The sequence below is a fragment of the Myotis nattereri genome (genome assembly GCF_964212035.1).
Source record: "Myotis nattereri genome assembly, chromosome: X".
Lineage (NCBI taxonomy): Eukaryota > Metazoa > Chordata > Mammalia > Chiroptera > Vespertilionidae > Myotis > Myotis nattereri.
This window is the reverse complement of record NC_138078.1, coordinates 13,419,243-13,438,136: the sequence shown is the minus strand read 5'-3', so window position 1 is coordinate 13,438,136 and position 18,894 is coordinate 13,419,243. Positions and strand designations below refer to the sequence as shown.

At 42.5% G+C, this 18,894-nt stretch overlaps 1 pseudogene across 1 annotated transcript; it reads left to right on the top strand.

Moving 5' to 3' along the window:
- The first annotated feature begins 2,168 nt into the window (after window positions 1–2,168).
- Window positions 2,169–17,452, top strand: LOC308511111 (large ribosomal subunit protein eL31-like; annotated as a pseudogene). The gene is made up of 3 exons: window positions 2,169–2,313; window positions 10,920–10,983; window positions 17,066–17,452. The product of its transcript is annotated as a large ribosomal subunit protein eL31-like (transcript).
- Window positions 17,453–18,894: the final 1,442 nt, after the last annotated feature.

The following is an 18,894-nucleotide window of genomic DNA, read 5'->3' as shown; positions in this document are numbered from 1 at the left end:
TTGGCTCTGCCTTTTTTCCTTTCTTCTGCGGTTCCCAGGTTCTCAATTGCCTGTAGCTACTCTATCTCAGCTTTCTGTCCTTCAGCCTGCAGCCCCTACTTTCTTCCTGGGATACTCAGTTCTGGCTTACCTCTGGAGTCAGGTTACTGGGAACACAAGTTGTCCTTGGCCACGTTGCAATGGCATTGTGGCTCCACCGGTCTCATGTGTGCCTGTCCCCACTCAGCAGCAGGGTGGGCCTCTGGGGCGCCTGACCTGTGCAGTGGCACCTTGTCAAGGGCTCAGAAGAGCCTGTACTTGGTTTAATGCTCTAATTTTTGAACAAGGAGCCCTGTGTCTTTGCTTTGCTTTGGGCCAGTAAATTATGCAGCCAGTCCTGCTCAGCAGCTTGTGTCCTGCTGTGCTAGGGCCTCACCTTGCAGAAGCAAAATAGACGGAGGTGAAAATCTTTGAGCTGCTTTGCCCCAAATGAATCGGATAGCCATAACAAAAGCGGAGTTTAACAAAAATGCTTCATGATGTGCAGAACATCGGAGATCAATGGGCCTCTATATGGAACTGACGTTGGGGTAGCTTTAAGAATTATTGTAAGGATGCCCTCAATGCATGTGTCACCTACCCATGACACAATCCTGGCAAGGTTGTTAAAGGTAGGACATGGACAGGAACCAAGGGATTGAGGCCTCTTTAAATCCCCTCCTGAGCTATGAGTACCTATTTGGATTCTGGAACCTGTTCTCATTGCCTGGGTTTTATAATCTAGGCCCCGGGCTTCAAGGTTAGTTACAGGATGAATAATCCCTTTGTTTATGGAATTGCTTATATTACAGTTTCTGGAAATTACCAGAATCCTGCAACAAAAAACCAGGAGAGACCCAGCTACAGCCTGCATTCTGGAAGCAACCTCCTAACCAACAAGATCTTGGCAATGGCAAAAATGTGGATGTCATGGATCAATGTCCTCTGGACCCACCTCATCCGCTCTTGGCCAAAAGGGAGGCCCGAGGCAGAGCAAAGCAGCCCCTGCTGTCCTGGAGCAGCCACACACTTTCTTGTTGAACATAAGCAATCCCCCCAGAATATCCACATCAAATAAGGCCATCCTCTGAGCAGCAGGGGGCAAGCCAAAAACAGGACCACTCCATGCCCTAACTGGTTTTGCTCAGTGGATAGAGTGCTGGCCTTCAGACTGAAGGGTCCCAGGTTCAGTTCCAGTCAGGACTCAATCCCCAGTAGGAGGCATGTAAGAGGCAGCCAATCAGTGATTCTCATCATTGATGTTTCTCTCTCTCTCTCCCTCTCCCTTCCTCTCTGAATTCAATAAAAATATATTTTTTTAAAAAAAACCAAGACCACTCCAGAATCATGTCTGAACATAGAGAACATGTGAACGTGAACCTTGTCCAACCACAGACATCACCAAACACCCCCCAATCCTGGCTAATGAGTGACTGCTGCTTCTTTCCCCATCACAGCCTCTGTCTAGTCTTCCCTGCTTCCAGATGGCATTGATTAAGGCACCCAATCATGGAATTACCCTGCCCCCAGTCCTGAGCAATGCCCGGCTTCCTGAAATGCTCCCCCGAACACCTAATACGGCCCCAATCCTATATGTGGTCCTACCTGACATCCTCTTGCTGTGATGCCCCACGGTGCCCCAAGGTGTTCGTTCTCCCTCGCTGCAAGGAGAAGAAAGCCTGCGTGTTCCACTCCAGGTGTGTTCCTGGGGGTGTGTGACTAGAGGGCAGTGCCAGTAGTGACTAAAATGAAGTCAGCGCTGAAGGTGAAAAACCATAGGTTTAGTGCCAAAACTCACACTCACAAGGACCCATCTGCTTATTCAGCCCAACTTGAACATCTGCAACAGAGTTGCTGTGTTTTTATTGATTTCAGAGAGGAAGGGAGAGGGAGAGAGAGATAGAAACATCAATGATGAGGAGAATCATTGATCAGCTGCTTCCTGCATGCCCCACACTGGGGATGGAGCCCGCAACCCGGGCATGTGCCCTTGACTGGGAATAGAACTGTGACCCCTTGGTTCATAGGTCGACACTCAACCACTGAGCCACACCAGCTGGGCTGCAACCGAGTTTTATAAACTCTGAGGAGGAGCCACACTGTCCTGCAGTTAGCCACAATAACTACCAACCGGGAAGAAGGAAGTCAAAATGGGAAAAAATCCCTCTATGAAAAAGGAGAAGGTGGTGGTGGCAGAAGCGGGGAGGCAAAGTGCTAACTGGACACTGTCCCAGGCTGTCAGATCCCAGAGGCCAGTCATGGTGCTGCTGTCCCCAACCTTCCTTGTGAAGAGAGGTAAGGGGCTGGCAGCCACTAGCAGCTGCACCTGCCATCAAAGCCAGAACTTTGTTTTACTGTTTTGTTTTCTTTGCTCTTTCACCAGTCCACTGGGGACCCTTGGAGACGTTCTGCCTCCCTGCCCACCGCGTGCAGCTGTGATGAAATCACTTCCTTTCTTTAAAAACCTGGCCTCAGTTATTAGGGTGAGAATGGTTGACAGAAATCTGGATGACTCCCCCGCCATTTTGCAGATGACTGTGGGCTTCACCCAGCTAGTTAAACACGATGAAATTTCTGATTAAGAAGAGTGTGTAGCCGAAACCGGTTTGGCTCAGTGAATAGAGCGTCGGCCTGCGGACTGAAAGGTCCCGGGTTCGATTCTGGTCAAGGGCATGTACCTGGGTTGCGGGCACATCCCCAGTGGGAGATGTGCAGGAGGCAGCTGATTGATGTTTCTCTCTCATCGATGTTTCTAACTCTCTATCTCTCTCCCTTCCTCTCTGTAAAAATCAATAAAATATATTAAAAAAAAAAAAGAAGAGTGTGTAACTGAGAGGGGCCTGGGATATTTGTCACAGTGTTTCCAACTGAGCTGCACACCAGATCACCTGGAAGCTTTAAAGCCTACCCCTGCTTGCACCCCAGCCCATGAGGTCCAGCCTGGGCATCAGCCTTGTTTAAAAAACAACAACAAACAAACAAACAAAAAAAAACAGCCCTACCTGGTTTGGCTCAGTGGATAGAGAGCCAGCCTGAGGACTGAAGGGTTTGATTCTGCTCAAGGGCACATGCCAGGGTTGCGAGCTCAATCCCCATTGGGGGGCGTGCAGGAGGCAGCTGCTCAATGATTCTCTTTCAACATTGATGTTTCTATCTCTCTCCCTTCCTCTCTGAAATCAATAAAAATATATTTAAAGGCCGAAACCGGTTTAGCTCGGTGGATAGAGCGTCGACCTGTGGACTGAAGGGTCCCAGGTTTGATTCCGGTCAAGGGCATGTACCTTGGTTACAGGCACATCCCCAGTGGGGACTGTGCAGGAGGCAGCTGGTTGATGTTTCTCTCTCATCGATGTTTCTAACTCTCTATCCCTCTCCCTTCCTCTCTGTAAAAAACCAATAAAAATATATTAAATATATATATATGTATATTTAAAAAAAAACACACAACCCTGGCCAGTGTGTACAGTGGTTAGAGTGTCAGCCCATGAACCAAAGGGTCTCCCATTAGATTCCTGGTCAAGGGCACCTGGAATGCAGGTTCATTCCCTGGCCCCAGTAGGGGCGCGTGCAGGAAGCAACCAATCGATGTGTCTCTCTCACATCGATGTTTTTCTCTTTCTGTCCCTCCCTTCCTTCCACTCTCTAAAAATCAATGGAAAAAAATATCCTGCAGCAAGGATTAACAAAATAACAAAAACAAACAAGTAAAACAACAGGAGGTGCCACTGTAAAGCCACAGGTGCCACTGTCAAATCAGGAAGCCATGAGGCCCTAGCTGGTTTGGCTCAGTGGATAGAGCATAGGCCTGGGGACTGATGGGTCCCAGGTTTGATTCTGGTCAAGGGCACATGCCTGGGTTACAGGCTTGATCCCCAGTGCGGGGGGGTGGGGGGGGGCGGGGAGGTATAGGAGACAGCGGATCAATGATTCTCTCTCATCATTGATGTTTCTATCTCTCTCTCCCTTCCTTTCTGAAATCAATAAAAAAAACACTTTTTTAAAAAAAGGTGGAAACAGCCAAATGTCCATCAAGTGATGCGTGGATAAGCAGAATATTATTCAGCCTTGAAAAGGAATGAAGTTCTGACCCAGCCTACAGCACAGATAGACCTTGAAAGCGTGCTGTGTGAAAGAAGCCATTTGAAATGTCCAGAATAGGTAAGTCCATAGAAATGGAAATCGGGTCAGTAGTTGCCAGTTTCCAGGGAGGAGAGAAGGGAGGTGACTGCTTGATGGGAATGGGTTTCCTTTTGGGGTGATGAAGATGTCTTGGAAGTAGATACAGGTGGTGGTTGCCCAACATTGTAAATGCAGTAAATGTCAGTGAATGTTTTACTATAAAGTGGCTAATTCTATGTTATGTGAATTTTTTTTCATTTTTATATATATTTTATTGATTTTTTTACAGAGAAGAAGGGAGAGGGATAGAGAGTTAGAAACATCGATGAGAGAGATCGATCAGCTGCCTCCTGCACGCTCCCCACTGGGGACGTGCCCGCAACAAAGGTACATGCCCTTGACCGGAATCAAACCTGGGATCCTTCAGTCCGCAGGCCGACGCTGTATCCACTGAGCCAGACCGGTTCGCCTGTTATGTGAATTTTACCTCAGTTTTTAAAAAGCCTGTAGCCAAACCAAGTTTTCAAGGTAAAGCTGCACAGAAATTTATTAAGTGAATTTCATCACCTGAACTTCCTCACCTGAAGCAAATGTCAAATAAATGCCTAATGGGAGGAAGTTGACTAGAGGTGTGTGGGGGGGATGTCGGGGGCGAGGGGGGGGGGAGCAAAATTGAAGGCTGTTGGGAAACCAGCCTCATGGTTACCATTTTCCCAGAGAAAAACATTCTTTAACCTCAAACACTAACTTCTTTAATCCTTACGACAGCCCCAAAAGGTGGGTGCACTTATCCCCATTTTACCAATGAGTCAACTGAGGCGCAAAGATGTTAAGAAGCTAGAAGGCGGGAGAGCTGGGACTTGAACCCAGGCAGGTGGCTCCAGAGTCGGGCTCTTCACTCCTTCATGGTGCTGCCTCTGCTAACCCTGGCTGTTGTCTCATACTGCACCCCCTTTTCTTATAACTCCCCAAAGCCAGGTGTGTGAGTCTGCTGCCTCCCACCAGCAGGCGCCCCTCCCCATCAGGGAGTGTGACCCTAGAGAGGGTGTCCCACCTCTCTCCTCTCTGGAGCTATTGCCTGTCTTTATCAGATCGTTTCTGTGGTGAATTCCTACCCCCTTCTTACTAGCTGTGCGACAGTGGACGGGTTCATCAATCCCTCTGTGCCTCCCAACCCCCTCTGTAAAATGAAGCTCATAACAGTATCCACCTCATAGAGCTGTTGTGAGGATTAAATGAATAAACATATGATAAGCACAGAGGGCAGAATCTGACACATGACATATTTAAAAATATTTTTGTTATTGATTTCAGAGAGGAAGGGAGAGGGAGAGAGAGATAGAAACATCAATGATGAGAGAGAATCATTGATCAGCTGCCTCCTACATGCCCCACACTGGGGATGGAGCCTGCAACTCAGGCATGTGCCCTGACCGGGAATCGAACCATGACCTCCTGGTTCATAGATCGACATACAACCACTTGCCATGCTGGCTGGGCCACATGACACATTTGATCAATGGGAGGTAGCTACAATGATGAGAATGTTGATATTATTAAGGCACACCCTACCCTAGGCACCAAGCTCCTTCAGGACTCCTGATTTTTCACCCTTGCACTCCCATTGCTTGGCACCATGCCTGGCATAATGTAGGCCCTCAACATCTGTGTCTTTCCAGATGAACTGAGAAATAGAACATCAGGGTCGACACTCCAAAGACCCCAAGAGAGACCAAGTTCTCTGAGATGAGATCAGGTGTTGGGGGAGGGAGATGAGGGTGACCGCCATCCCTTGTGACTTCCCACTCTGTTCCCCATCATATTTCTGATCTCCAGGGTGCCAGGCAGTCCACAGCCCATTCAGAAGGTCTTTAAGAGTTCATTGGTAGAATTTTCTGGAGGATTATTTAAGAAAAGTAAATTAGCCCTAGCCAGTTTGGCTCAGTGGATAGAACATCAGCCTGCAGCCCAAAGGGTCCCAGGTTTGATTCTGGTCAAGGGCACATACCTTGGTTGCAGGCTCCTCCCTGGCCTGGGCCCTGGTCGGGGCTCATGCAGGAGGCAACCAGGCGATGTGTTTGTCTCACCTCAATGTTTCTCTCTGTCTTTCCCTCTCTCTTTCACTCTCCCTAAAAATCAATGGAAAATTATCCTTGGGTGAGGATTAACCAAAAAAAAAAAAAAAAAAAAAAAGGGAAAAGAAAGAAAGAAAAAAAAACCCACATAATTTATAAAAAAGGCTTTCCTCAAGACATTTCAAGCCAGTACTCCAAGTGCCAGTCATAATAATCTTCATTTGTGTCCCCGCTGGCCTTTCTAGAACTAGCATATAGAACAGAAAAGGATGACAAGTCAGTCCCTGCCATTACTCTGCAGACTCTCCTCACCCCACAGACTCTCAGTGCCCTAAGACACGTCCACCAACCCGCAAAGGGTTCCTCCAGTTTAAGAAAACCTGACTTGGAGGGAAGATTGGAAGTCTGAAGCTCCATCATTCAGCCCTGAAAAGATACCACGCCAGCCTTTCTTAAGAGAACCTCCACTTGAGCCTCTTTACAAAGCCCTCATTTCTCCACATAAAATGCTGTCCAGCCCACCCCACTTCCTTTTTCCCTCTCATTTCTGGCAAAGAATAGCACATTACAGGGGAGGGAGACTTGATCATTGCAATGCATTACCTAAGTGTCCCAAGTAATGACACAATCAGAAGTGCTACCAAAGCAAATAATAGAGCGTGTTTTGGTCCCAAAAGCAATGCCCTGGCTTCTTGTCTGAGTGCACCATTTAGTTTGAAGATGTAACTAAATTCTCAACTGTCTGTGCTAAATATCTATTTTCCCACAAGATTGATTCCTTTCTTCTGCAGTCTCTAGAGGAGCAGTTCACAGAATGATTAGGTGCAGGGCCTTTTGTTGGCCAGCCTGGATCCTTATTTTATTTTATTTTTTCAATTAGCAATAATAGCACCTCCGATAAACCTCATTGGCTCTGATACTGCCACTGCGCAAACTTTGGATCCTTATCTTGATTATTCCATTTGGTTGCAGGTAACCTTTGGCAAATGATCTAATCTTTCTACATTTCTTCATCTGTGAAGGAAGTATCATAACAGCACCACTTTCTTTTTCTTAAATAAATTTTATTTATTTTTTACAGAGAGGAAGGGAGTTATAAACATCGATGAGAGAGAAACATCGATCAGCTGCCTCCTGCACACCTACTACTGAGGATGTGCCCGCAACCAAGGTACATGCCCTGGACTGGAATCGAACCTGAGACCTTTCAGTCCGCAGGCTGATGCTCTATCCACCGAGCCAAACCCGCCAGGGCAACAGCACCACTTTCATACAGTTATCCTGAGGTTTAAATAAATTAACGGAAGTCGAGTACTTGGAACAGTGAACAGTGCCTGACACATAGATAGCCCCGTGGAAGTATTCGTTATTACTGATGAGTTAAGACTGATGTTTAACTGGTACTTTCCTCTGCCCAGTCCAAATGGTGGGTACCTGGGGATTTAGAGGGCAACTCCCATTTCAGTAACCATTTCCCTGCAGTAGAGCTAAAAGATTTCCAAAGCCCACAGAAGGTTCACCGATCTTAAAATGTCTTTGATACAACTCAACAGTCAGAGGTAGTCCCAGAAGCTGACGGCAGTGGGACTGGATGTGAGCCACCATTTTGCACTGCATGGCAGCACCATGCTTCTCACCGACCGGACCCTTAGGGTTCTGTCCTCGCCTGAAACACTTCCTTTCTCCAGTGGGAAGGCCCATAATGGAGCATTCAATACCCAGCTCAAATGCCACCCCAGCCCAGGCAGAGCTGATCCCTCATTTGCTTGTTCTGTTCCCACAGTGCAGCAGTCAGCTGTACAGTGAAGAACTTCCCCCTTTGCATTAGTGGCAGCATGCTAATGCCCTCAAACTTGACCTGTATTTCTCACCAGCCAATACACCTTCCTTAATGGGACTAAAACCCAGACAATTTGAGGGAGCAACCCAAGGTCAGGTGCTTGATAGTAAAATGAAGGCTTAGGGACCAGGACCATGATGCCCCAGTTCCTAGGCCAGGGCTCTTTTCTCTGTCCTTATGTCCCACTTCCATTATGGAATGTCCACTAGAGGCCACAGTACTTGTAAAGTACTGTGAGCTCTTGATATATGTCATTTCTAACCCTCCCAACCCAGAAAAGGTGTTTTTTTTTCCTGTTTAAAGACATAGAGACTAAGGCCAAGCAACCTGCTCAAGGCCACAGGGCAGTCTGTGGCAGAGCAAGGCTTAGAACGTGGGTCAGTCTGACTCCAAAGTCAGGAGAATTTCTAATCTATCATGTTGCCGGTCCGTACTGGAAATGAGAACAGCGGGCAAAAAGCACTGAATGGTTCATTTAAAACACACTCATCCTACATGCAGACAATTGTTGTTTTAAGGAAAGAGTAGAAGAAAAAGAGAGATTACATGTTGGCATGCAAAGGCAAAACAATATTTTTTTTCCTGTTCCTGGATCCCATTGCAGCTTCTTCAAAGCAAGTGAATTTATGCATGTTGACACAGCTCTTATTTTAAACTCTTCTTTGGCTCCGTTTTCAGCGTCTTCTTCTTGGCATCACCAGTTCCATGACTCCCCTCTTCCAGTCTCTGAGAATCTGCCTAAAATAATTATGCAGCAGTTACTGTTAAGATCCACACCACACATGATAATTCAGTCCTTCCCACTAACCCATAGTTATTTCTGGTTTTAGAGTCGATTACCTGGCATGTCAGCATGTTAATCATAAGGGTCTTCGACTTTAAGGAAATATGAATATTGATATTTTAAACATATGTTCATTGGGGAGCACCTTTCCGGTTGCTAGATAGATGCTGCCCAATTTATGATTCATTTAATAAAGCCAATTAGATTTTCAAAAATATAATAAAAATATGTTCATTGCGTCAGGAAGTTTGTCCTTTAATAATCTTAAATCACATTTTTTTCTAAATTATTTACAAATATGTAGTTTTCTCATTTTTGCCTGAAATAGATAGTAGGTACTAGTATATTTTAATCTGAGTATACCTATTGACATAAAAGCTCCATAAGTGAAAATGAATGTATGTTATTTTTTAAAATATATATTTTTATTGATTTCAGAGAGGATGGGAGAGGGAGAGATAGATAGAAACATCAATGATGAGAGAAAATCATTGATCGGCTGCCTCCTGCACCCCCCACACTGGGGATCAAGCCTGCAACCTCCTGGTTCATAGGTCAATGCTCAACCACTGAGCCACATCGGCCATGCAAATGTATGTTATTTTAAACTTGCTTCCTTAAAAAACACCAGGTTATTGCACTTTGGCTGTTTGCAACTAACGAAAAATAATTTAGAGACTTCCCATTAACACGCTTGTGCAAAAAAGAAAAATGCACTGCAATGCAAGATGCCTGCCAAATGGGAAAAATAAAGCTAAAGAAAGTTCCGTTGTTGTACAATTAGTAAGATCTCAAATTGGTCCAAACCGACATCATGTGCCCCTACTATGATGTATTGAGAAGGACCCAACATCACTTCTGTGGTCTTCTTGCCAAAAATGCACAACCTGAACCTAATCCTGAAGAAACATCAGACAAACTCAAAATAAAGGGCCTTCCACAAAATGAATGGCCTATATTCTTCAAAGAAAAATGTCAAGGTCAAGAAATACAAAGAAAAGCTGAGGAACCGTTTCAGATGAAAAGAAACTAAGGAGAGCCCCAGCCAGTTTGGCTCAGTGGATAGAGCCTTGGCCCACGGGCTGAAGGGTCACGGGTTTGATTCCTGTCAAGGCCATGTACCTTGGTTGCAGGCTTGAGGCAACAAATCAATGTTTCTCTCTCTCTCTCTCTGGCTCTCCCCTCCACCCTCTCCAAAAATCAATAGAAAAATAAAAATTATTTTTTAAAAAAGAACCTAAGGAGATTTTACAAGTACATCATAATGTGTGATTCTGGATTGGATCCTGGACCAGGAAAGAAAAATTGCCATAGGAGTCATTATGGGGACAATCGACAACAGTGGAACAAGGACTCTGGAGTAAACAATAACTTGTAGCAACGTTAAAGTTCCTGACTTTGGTCAGTGTACTGTGATAATATAAGAGAATGTCCCTGTTCTTAAGAATTACACGCCAAAGCATTTGGGGTGAAGGGACATAATGTCTCCAACTAATTCATGCTTTGGGGAAAATTATATATGCATGGGTAAATTAAAGGAGAGTGACTAACAAGGCTACAGGACAAAATGTCAACAATAGTTGAATCTGGGTAAAGGGTGTACAAGTGTTCCTTGTACACTATTTGAAACGTTTATGTGTGTGCGTTTAAAATTAATATTGAACAAGAGCAGTGAGCCTGGCTGGTGTGGCTCAGGGGTTGAGCGTCGACCTATGAACCAGGTCACGGTTTGATTCCCAGTCGGGACACATGCCTGGGTTGTAGGCTCGATCCCCAGTGTGGGGCATGCAGGAGGCAGCCGATCAATGATTCTTTCTCATCGTTGATGTTTCTAACTCTTTCTTCCTCTCTGAAATAAATAAATTTAAAAGGAGCAGTGAATGTATAGAAAACATTAGATGTTAAAAAGGAGGAAGAAAAGCCATGCTTCTGAGGTGTGTATGACACAATGGAGTCTAAGACATGTTTAAATGTCTTGGTAACAGGCAAGCTTGACTTCAGGGAAACAGTCAGCCTTTGAAAGTGCAGAGCTGAGGAAAACAGGAAGGTTGCCTTTTTGATACTTTCAGCTCTTTGTTCACAGGCTTAATAAAAAACCCGGAGGTTAATGCGTTATCCAGCCCCATCACTCACTTCCAGGCCTCCAGGTAGCAGCTCACCTTTCCTAACAACTTTGACACCCGAATGCAATGCCTGTCTCATCCTCAGTTTCGGTTTCTTTGTGGGAGATTTGGCCAACGCCCTATCTCAGTTCCTTAAACTATTTAGCTCCAGTAATTCTGGATGCTTGTGGCAGGCTGGGAGCAGGAGGCAGTTCATGTAAAAGTCATGGCCACTCAGAATATGTGTAGCGTGCCCATTCTTGGATCATATCAAAGTATACCCTTCACCCTTTAAATTGTCCTTCAGTCTGAGGACCACTCTATTTCCTCCTCACTTTATCACTCACCTCATTTCTGTCCTCTCCTCATAGTTGGTTATCACATCCTCAAGCCCTCAAACCCTCATCCTTTGTCCCTGCAAACTCCCAACCCTGGATCAATTCAGAATTTTGCCTCCTCGCCAAATCTTTCTTAAATACATTTGGTCATTTCCCGGAACCCCTATTCTATTACCTAATTTTGGGCCTTTATTCGTTCTGTCCTCCACAGTAATAACTGGCTCCCTGCAATTCATGCCCCACAGGCTTCAATAGTCATCTTTCCAGAATACAATTCTAATGATATAACAACTCCCCTGCTACAGTTTTTCAGTGCCAATTGCCTACAGAATGAAGTTCAAATGCCATGTATGGCTTAAACACTTCTCACAATCTGACCTGAGTCTTCTTTTTCTCATGCAACTCCTATTCCTCCAAAGACACAGGTTCTAACCCTGCTAAGTTTCTGCAAGGCTCAGACACATCATGGTTTTCACTACCCAATGATGTTAAGAAAATTACCCAAAATGTGGAATTAAGATTATTTATTAAATAATACAAGGATTACTCCATGCTCTTTCTTTGTTGTGCTGGAATATTCTCAAATAAGTACTCCTATGAAACCTAATACAGAGCAGTGCTGTCCAATAGAGCCACATATAGTAGCCACATTAAAAAATGAAATAAAAGCCCTGACCGGTTTGGCTCAGTGGATAGAGCATTGGCCTGCAGACTGAAGAGTTCCGGGTTCGAGTCTAGTAAAGGGCATATATTAGTACCTTGGTTGCGGGCACATCCCCAGTATGGGGTGTGCAGGAGGCAGCTGATCGATGTTTCTAATTCTCTATCCCTCTCCCTTCCTCTCTGTAAAAAATCAACAAAATATATTTTAAAAAATGAAATAAAAACAAACTGGAGAAATTGAGGTTAATAATGTATATTATTTTACCCAATATATTCAGAGTATTATCCTTTCAATATGTAAAAAAAATTATTAATGAGATATTTTAGATTCTCTTTTTTATCCTAAGTCTTTGAAATCCAGTATGTATTTTTACCCTTATAGCATATCTTTGGATGTTATATTTTAATGAAAAGTATTTAATCTCTATTTAGATTTCATAAAATTTACAACTGAAAAAAGTAATATTACATACCCAAGTTGTCTTAATATACCTAAAATTTTCCCATAACTGAACTAAGTACCAAAAAATCATTTTCCTGTAATGTTTACATCCACACTGACAAAACTAACTTTAAAAGAATTGATTTTGAAGCAAAACATGTCAGTTTCAAAACCACATTTGTACAAGTTAAATTCATTCATTTATGTCAACTCAGTATTCTTTTTTTTTAATATATTTTATTGATTTTTTACAGAGAAGAAGGGAGAGGGATAGAAAGTCAGAAACATCGATGAGAGGGATCCATCAGCTGCCTCCTGCACGCCCCCCAGTGGGGACGCGCCTGCAACCACGGTACATGCCCTTGACCGGAATCGAACCCGGGACCCTTGAGTCCGCAGGCCGACGCTCTATCCACTGAGCCAAACCGGTTCGGCATCAGTATTCTTTTTTAAAAAAATATATTTTACTGATTTTTTACAGCGAGGAAGGGAGAGGGAAAGAGAGTTAGAAACATCGATGAGAGAGGAACATCTATCAGCTGCCTCCTGCACACCCCCCACTGGTGATATTCCTGCAACCAAGGTACATGCCCTTGACTGGAATCGAACCTGGGACCCTTCGGTCTGCAGGCCGATGCTTTATCCACTGAGCCAAACCGGTCAGGGCTCAACTCAGTATTCTTAATGTTAAATTCAAAGAAGCATTGTGTTATTTGAAAAACAATTCTAGATTCATCAATATAAACAAAGCATTCTTCAAAGTTTACTTACAATTTTTACAGCCAATATACCTAATACTGTCTATTATAATTACAATCTTCTGCATATTGTTTCATGTTAGAAAAATGTATAAAATCAATATATATTTTTTAAATATATTTCTTTATTGATTTCAGAGAGGAAGGGAGAGGGAGAGAGAGATAGAAATATCAATGATGAGAGAGAATCATTGATCAGCTGCCTCCTGCACGCCCCCTACTGGGGATCGAGTCCACAACCAGGCATGTGCCCTTGGCTGGAATTGAACCTGGGACCCTTCAGTTCTCATCCACTGAGCCAAACCGGCTAGGGCTAAAATCAATATTATTGATTTAAATCATGCAACGTTTCAATTTCAACATAAACTCTTATACCTGTCTAGATAAATCATAAATACGCTTTTCCTTTCCGTAGAGCTTCACATCTATCTTATTCATATGTAGTGTGCTATCCATAAGAAAACATGTAAATCACATTGCCAGTTTTTTAAATTAATGGATATTTGGCAAACACTCCTTTTGTTATTGTTGACAGCACAGTAAAACTTTGTAAAACTTTTTGTTTGGCAGCAAACAAAAGATCATTACATTCATTGTCTACTTCTTTCAACAGTTCCATAAATTGGTGATGAGTCATAAAACTTGTACGTATATGTTGAACAGTTTCAACAATCGTTTCCATGATGCTTTTCAGAAAACTGAGCACAAATATTTTCAGTGTGTATCATAAGTAATATGAAGTCACCAGAAAAACATCAGTCTCTTGTTTTAAAATTTCAACAGATCCAAAATCTTGACTTAACAGCTGGAGCACCATCCATCATGATAATTTTTTTTATATCCAACTAAGGTTCTTCTTTGACAGATGTAAAATATTTAAAAATATCTATGCTATTGCCCTAAAAGAAAACTAGTTTTAGATGGCAATAGTAAATGAAATTATTTCATTTATTGAAATTTTACTTAAAAATTATAAGGAAAATACTAAAAACTATATTTTACAAAAAACGAGAAAGATCTTCAATTAAAACACAAAATAATTGCCTGTAGAATACCAAACCTTTCTAACAGTACCTAAGATTAATTGATTTAAAATTGGAAAAATTGCAAGTACTTTTCTTAAATTTGGATGATTCATGTGATATAGGACACTGTCTAGTGTCCTTGGCTGCCTCCTGCACATCTCCCACTGGGGATATGCCCGCAACCCAGGTACATGCCCTTGACTGGAATCGAACCTGGGACCCTTCAGTCCGCAGGCCGACGCTCTATCCACTGAGCCAAACCGGTTTCGGCTCAAAAGATTTTTAAATTGATTTTTGGAGAGAGGAAGAGAGAGAGAGAGAGAGAGCAAAACATCGCTATGCTGCATATTTTCCACTGGGCTGACAGGTGGGGGCGGGGCAGCGTTTTGGTGCACAGAAAACACCCAACCAACTGAGCCACACAGGCTAGGGCTCAAGCCATTTTAAAGCTGGCCAAAGTTCCAAGTTCAGAACTTGTTATCATTTTTTTTAAACAATTTTCATTGGGCATTCAATTTTGAATGCAGGTATCTAATTTTACTATTCTCATCAAATTCACTCTGTATTTGCTGAAAATCTTCCGTAATATTGTTCACTTTATTATCTTTAAATGATTTTTACACATAATTTTTTTTTTTGGTCTGCTGCAGCAAATTATATGAACTTTACAACATACTTCTTCTAATGCCTTTGTTCCCCCCCGCCCCGCTTCTGTGTAGTATTAATATCTACATCTCCAATCAATTCTGCCCCAGTTGTATGCCTTCTATTTTAACTGAAAAATTAGTCCCTACTTATTTTTTATTTTAAAATTATTTAATTATATTATAATTTAAAGTATAAGAAGTATTTCCATTTAGTTACCAGTTATGATTTATATGGGTATGACGGTAAATGGTGCTGTCTGAATAAAATGTTCAAAAAACATAAACACATTTATTTTTATCCTCACCCTAGGATATTTTTCTTTTTTAAAAAAATATATTTTATTGATTTCAGAGAGGAAGGGAGAAGGAGAGATAGAAACATCAATGATGAGAATCATTGATCAGCTGCCTCCTGCACACCCCCTACTGGGGATTGAGCCTGCAACCCGGGCATGTGCCCTGACCAGGAATCGAACTGCGACCTCCTGGTTCATAGGTCAATGCTCAACCACTGAGCCACGCTGGCCGGGCAAGATATTTTTCCATTGATTTTAGAGAGAGTGGAAGAGAGAGGGAAAGACAGAGAGAAACAACTATGTGAGAGAAACACATCGATTAATTGCCTCCTGAACAAGCCCGTTCAGGCCTGGGCTGGGGAGGAGCCGGCCACCAAGGTATGTGCCCTTGACCAGAATCAAACCCAGGACATTTTGGTCAATAAGTGAATGCTCTATCAACTGAGCAAAACCGGCTAGGGCTAAACGCATTTTAATGCTAAAAATTTGAATTGACTCAATCCATTAACACTAACTAGAGAAATAATGAGTTTATGTCTAATACTGGAGATGACTCACACAGTTGACACACATAGTATAGTACAGTACAGCAATATCTATGAGATGCAACAGTTAAAGTAAAATGTAGTTCTACCTAAACAATAAGGTTGAATTTAATGGGAAAATAGTTTACACTACTTCAGTCTTCAATTAAAATTAAAATTGAAATGAAATGAAATAAAATTAAAAGTTCAGTTAGTCACACTAGCCTTTCAAGTGCTCAGTAGCCACATGTAGCTAGTGGCTGTCGTACTGGATAGTGCAGGTCTAAAGAAATTTAGCTTGAATTTACTAATTACTATTGATTAGGCCCAGACTACGAAGTTACATATTTACACGTTAACTTGATAAGATTGTGAGTGATATTTTTTGTCCTGTAGAAATGCAAATGATTTCTACCTGGAAAGGCTAACACCGATAGTTGCATTTGTATTTAACTTTGTAGCTTAATCAGCAATTGCATTCCATCTTACTATCCTTCTATATAGTGCTGCCCTTAAATTTGATGTCATAGGAGAACATTGGATGATGTAGAGAGATATTCACAAAGTATTATTATGTGAGAAAAAGCAGGTCACAAAAGAAAATATACAGATTGGTCCCATTTTCATATATTTATAAGTATGTATGTTCTAGAAAAATAGGAAGGAGATAAACAATGATACTTACCATTGCCTATGGGTGGACTTACGTATGATTGTTAAATAATTTCCTTTTTTGATTGTCTTTATTTTTTAAAACTGAGAAAACTCGCATAAATATTTTGTAATTTTTTCTCTCTCCATAATACACACATATTTTGTAATTTTTACTTGGGTTAACTTCATGAGGCTTTTCTCACCTCCCTTTTCTCTGTTCCTTTAAAACTCAGTACCCTGCTCTGAAACAGTTTAGCAACACTGGGGGTCCCAGGTACTTGTCACATTACTCAAGTACTTCCTTTAAAAAATGATGATGATGGTGATGATATTAACATATATGTATAGAAGACTGGAGTCCTCTACTTGAAATATCATTTCTTTTCTATAACCTGAAATAATCATGTCTTTTCTGTACCTATGCTGTGTTCTTTCACCTGCTTACTGAGATTCTGTCTTTTTTTTTTTTTTGCACTTCCCTGTGAATAATTTTTTTAAAAAAATATTTCTTTATTGGTTTCAGAGAGGAAGGGAGAAGGAGAGAGAGACAGAAACATCAATGATGAGAGAGAATCATTGATCGGCTGCCTCCTGCACACCCCCACTGGGGATTGAGCCCGCAACCCAGGCATGTGCCCTTGGCCGGAATCGAACCTGGGACCCCTCAGTCCACAGGCTGATGCTCTATCCACTGAGCCAAGCCAGCCAGGGCCTGTGAATAATATTTTGATGTGTCTAAATTGTGAATAAACTGACAACGCCTCTTTCTTTCCAATCTAGGCCTGGCATAAAGGCTCCCTCAAAGAAGGGTGGTGAGAAAGAAGTGGGCCATTCTGCCATCAATGAGGCAGTGACCAGATAATACACCACGGGCATTCACAAGCACATCCATAGAGTGGGTTTCAAGAAGCGGCCCCTTGGGCACTCAAAAAGATCTGGACATTTGCCATAGAGAAGATGGGAACTCTAGATGTGGGCATTGATACCAAGCTCAACAAAGCTGCCTGGGCCAAAGGAATAAGGGATGTCCCATACCACATCCAGGTGCAGTTGTCCAGAAAATGTAATGAGGATGAAGGCTCACCAAATAAGCTCTATGTGTTGGTCACCTACGTACCTGTCACCACTTTCAAAAACCTACAAACGGTTTGTGTAGATGAGAACTAACTGTTGATTGTCAAATAAAGTCATTAAACCTGCAAAAAACACAGGCAATGCCTTATAAATAGGACAACGAGGACAATAAACTCAGCGCATATTTATTTCTATCTGTGCCTGCCACCCACCCTGAGTTTTAGAATTCATTGTTTATCCTTCTCTTTCCCCTCTAGCCTGTGAGCCCTTGAAGCTGGAGATGTTTTATTAACATCTGTGGTTCACTGCCTAGGACAGTGAGGGCGAACCTTTTGAGCTCAGCGTGTCAGCATTTTGAAAAACCCTAACTTAACTCCGGTGCCGTGTCACATATAGAAATTGTTTGATCTTTGCAACCATAGTAAAACAAAGACATATTTTTGATATTTATTTTATATATTTAAATGCCATTTAACAAAGAAAAATCAACCAAAAAAATGAGTTCGCGTGTCACCTCTGACACGCGTGTCATAGGTTCGCTATCACTGGCCTAAGATAAGACCTTGCATATGACAGGAAGAATGGGCATGCTATAACTATGTGAGGATTGAATGAAAGAATGGGAATCCCATGTATTCTTTTTTTTCCATGCATGTACACACTTAGGCCCCTACTATGTGGCATTCATCCTAGAACAGTGGTCGGTAAACCGCGGCTCGTGAGCCACATGCGGCTCTTTGGCCCCTTGAATGTGGCTCTTCCACAAAATACCACATGCGGGTGCGCATGTACAGTGCGATTAAAACTTCGTGGCCCATGCGCAGAAGTCGGTTTTCGGCCTGGGCGAGTCTATTTTGAAGAAGTGGCGTTAGAAGAAGTGGGGGTACGTTCGCTGAGGTTGACCCCTCAGATTGAGGACGTTTTTGGCAAAGGCCAGCTTAGGAGTACCCGAATTAAGTTAATACCAATGTACCTACCTACATAGTTTAAGTTTAAAAAATTTGGCTCTCAAAAGAAATTTCAATCGTACTGTTGATATTTGGCTCTGTTGACTAATGAGTTTGCTGACCACTGTCCTAGAACATCTATAAGTCTGGGATATAGGAGGACCATGATTTAATTGAATATGATGAAAGCAGAATTTAAAAGACATGAAACCAAGAAGACAACATAGACCTGACTAGTTTTATATAATGGGACATTCATCCTAGCTACGAAACAATCGCATTACTGTGAAATTGAGAAGCAGTGTCCTTAATAGACTTCTTTCTCAGTGGGCACCGGATCCTAACTTCATCCACAAAGCTTAAAATAAAAAGACTGCTCTTTGCTTTTTTCTTTTTCCAAATCTCACAATTTGAAGATCAGAATCACAAGTTGGCAAACCTACAGAGTTCGCAGCATTCTGTTTTAAGCAAAGATGCTGTGAAACTACAAATAGAATCAAGTGTTTTCATCACAGCTGGATTTCCAGCTTCTCTCCCATCTGTGGAGCCCACCCGCTGGGCAATCAGCCAATAGGTGCTCACCTTCTC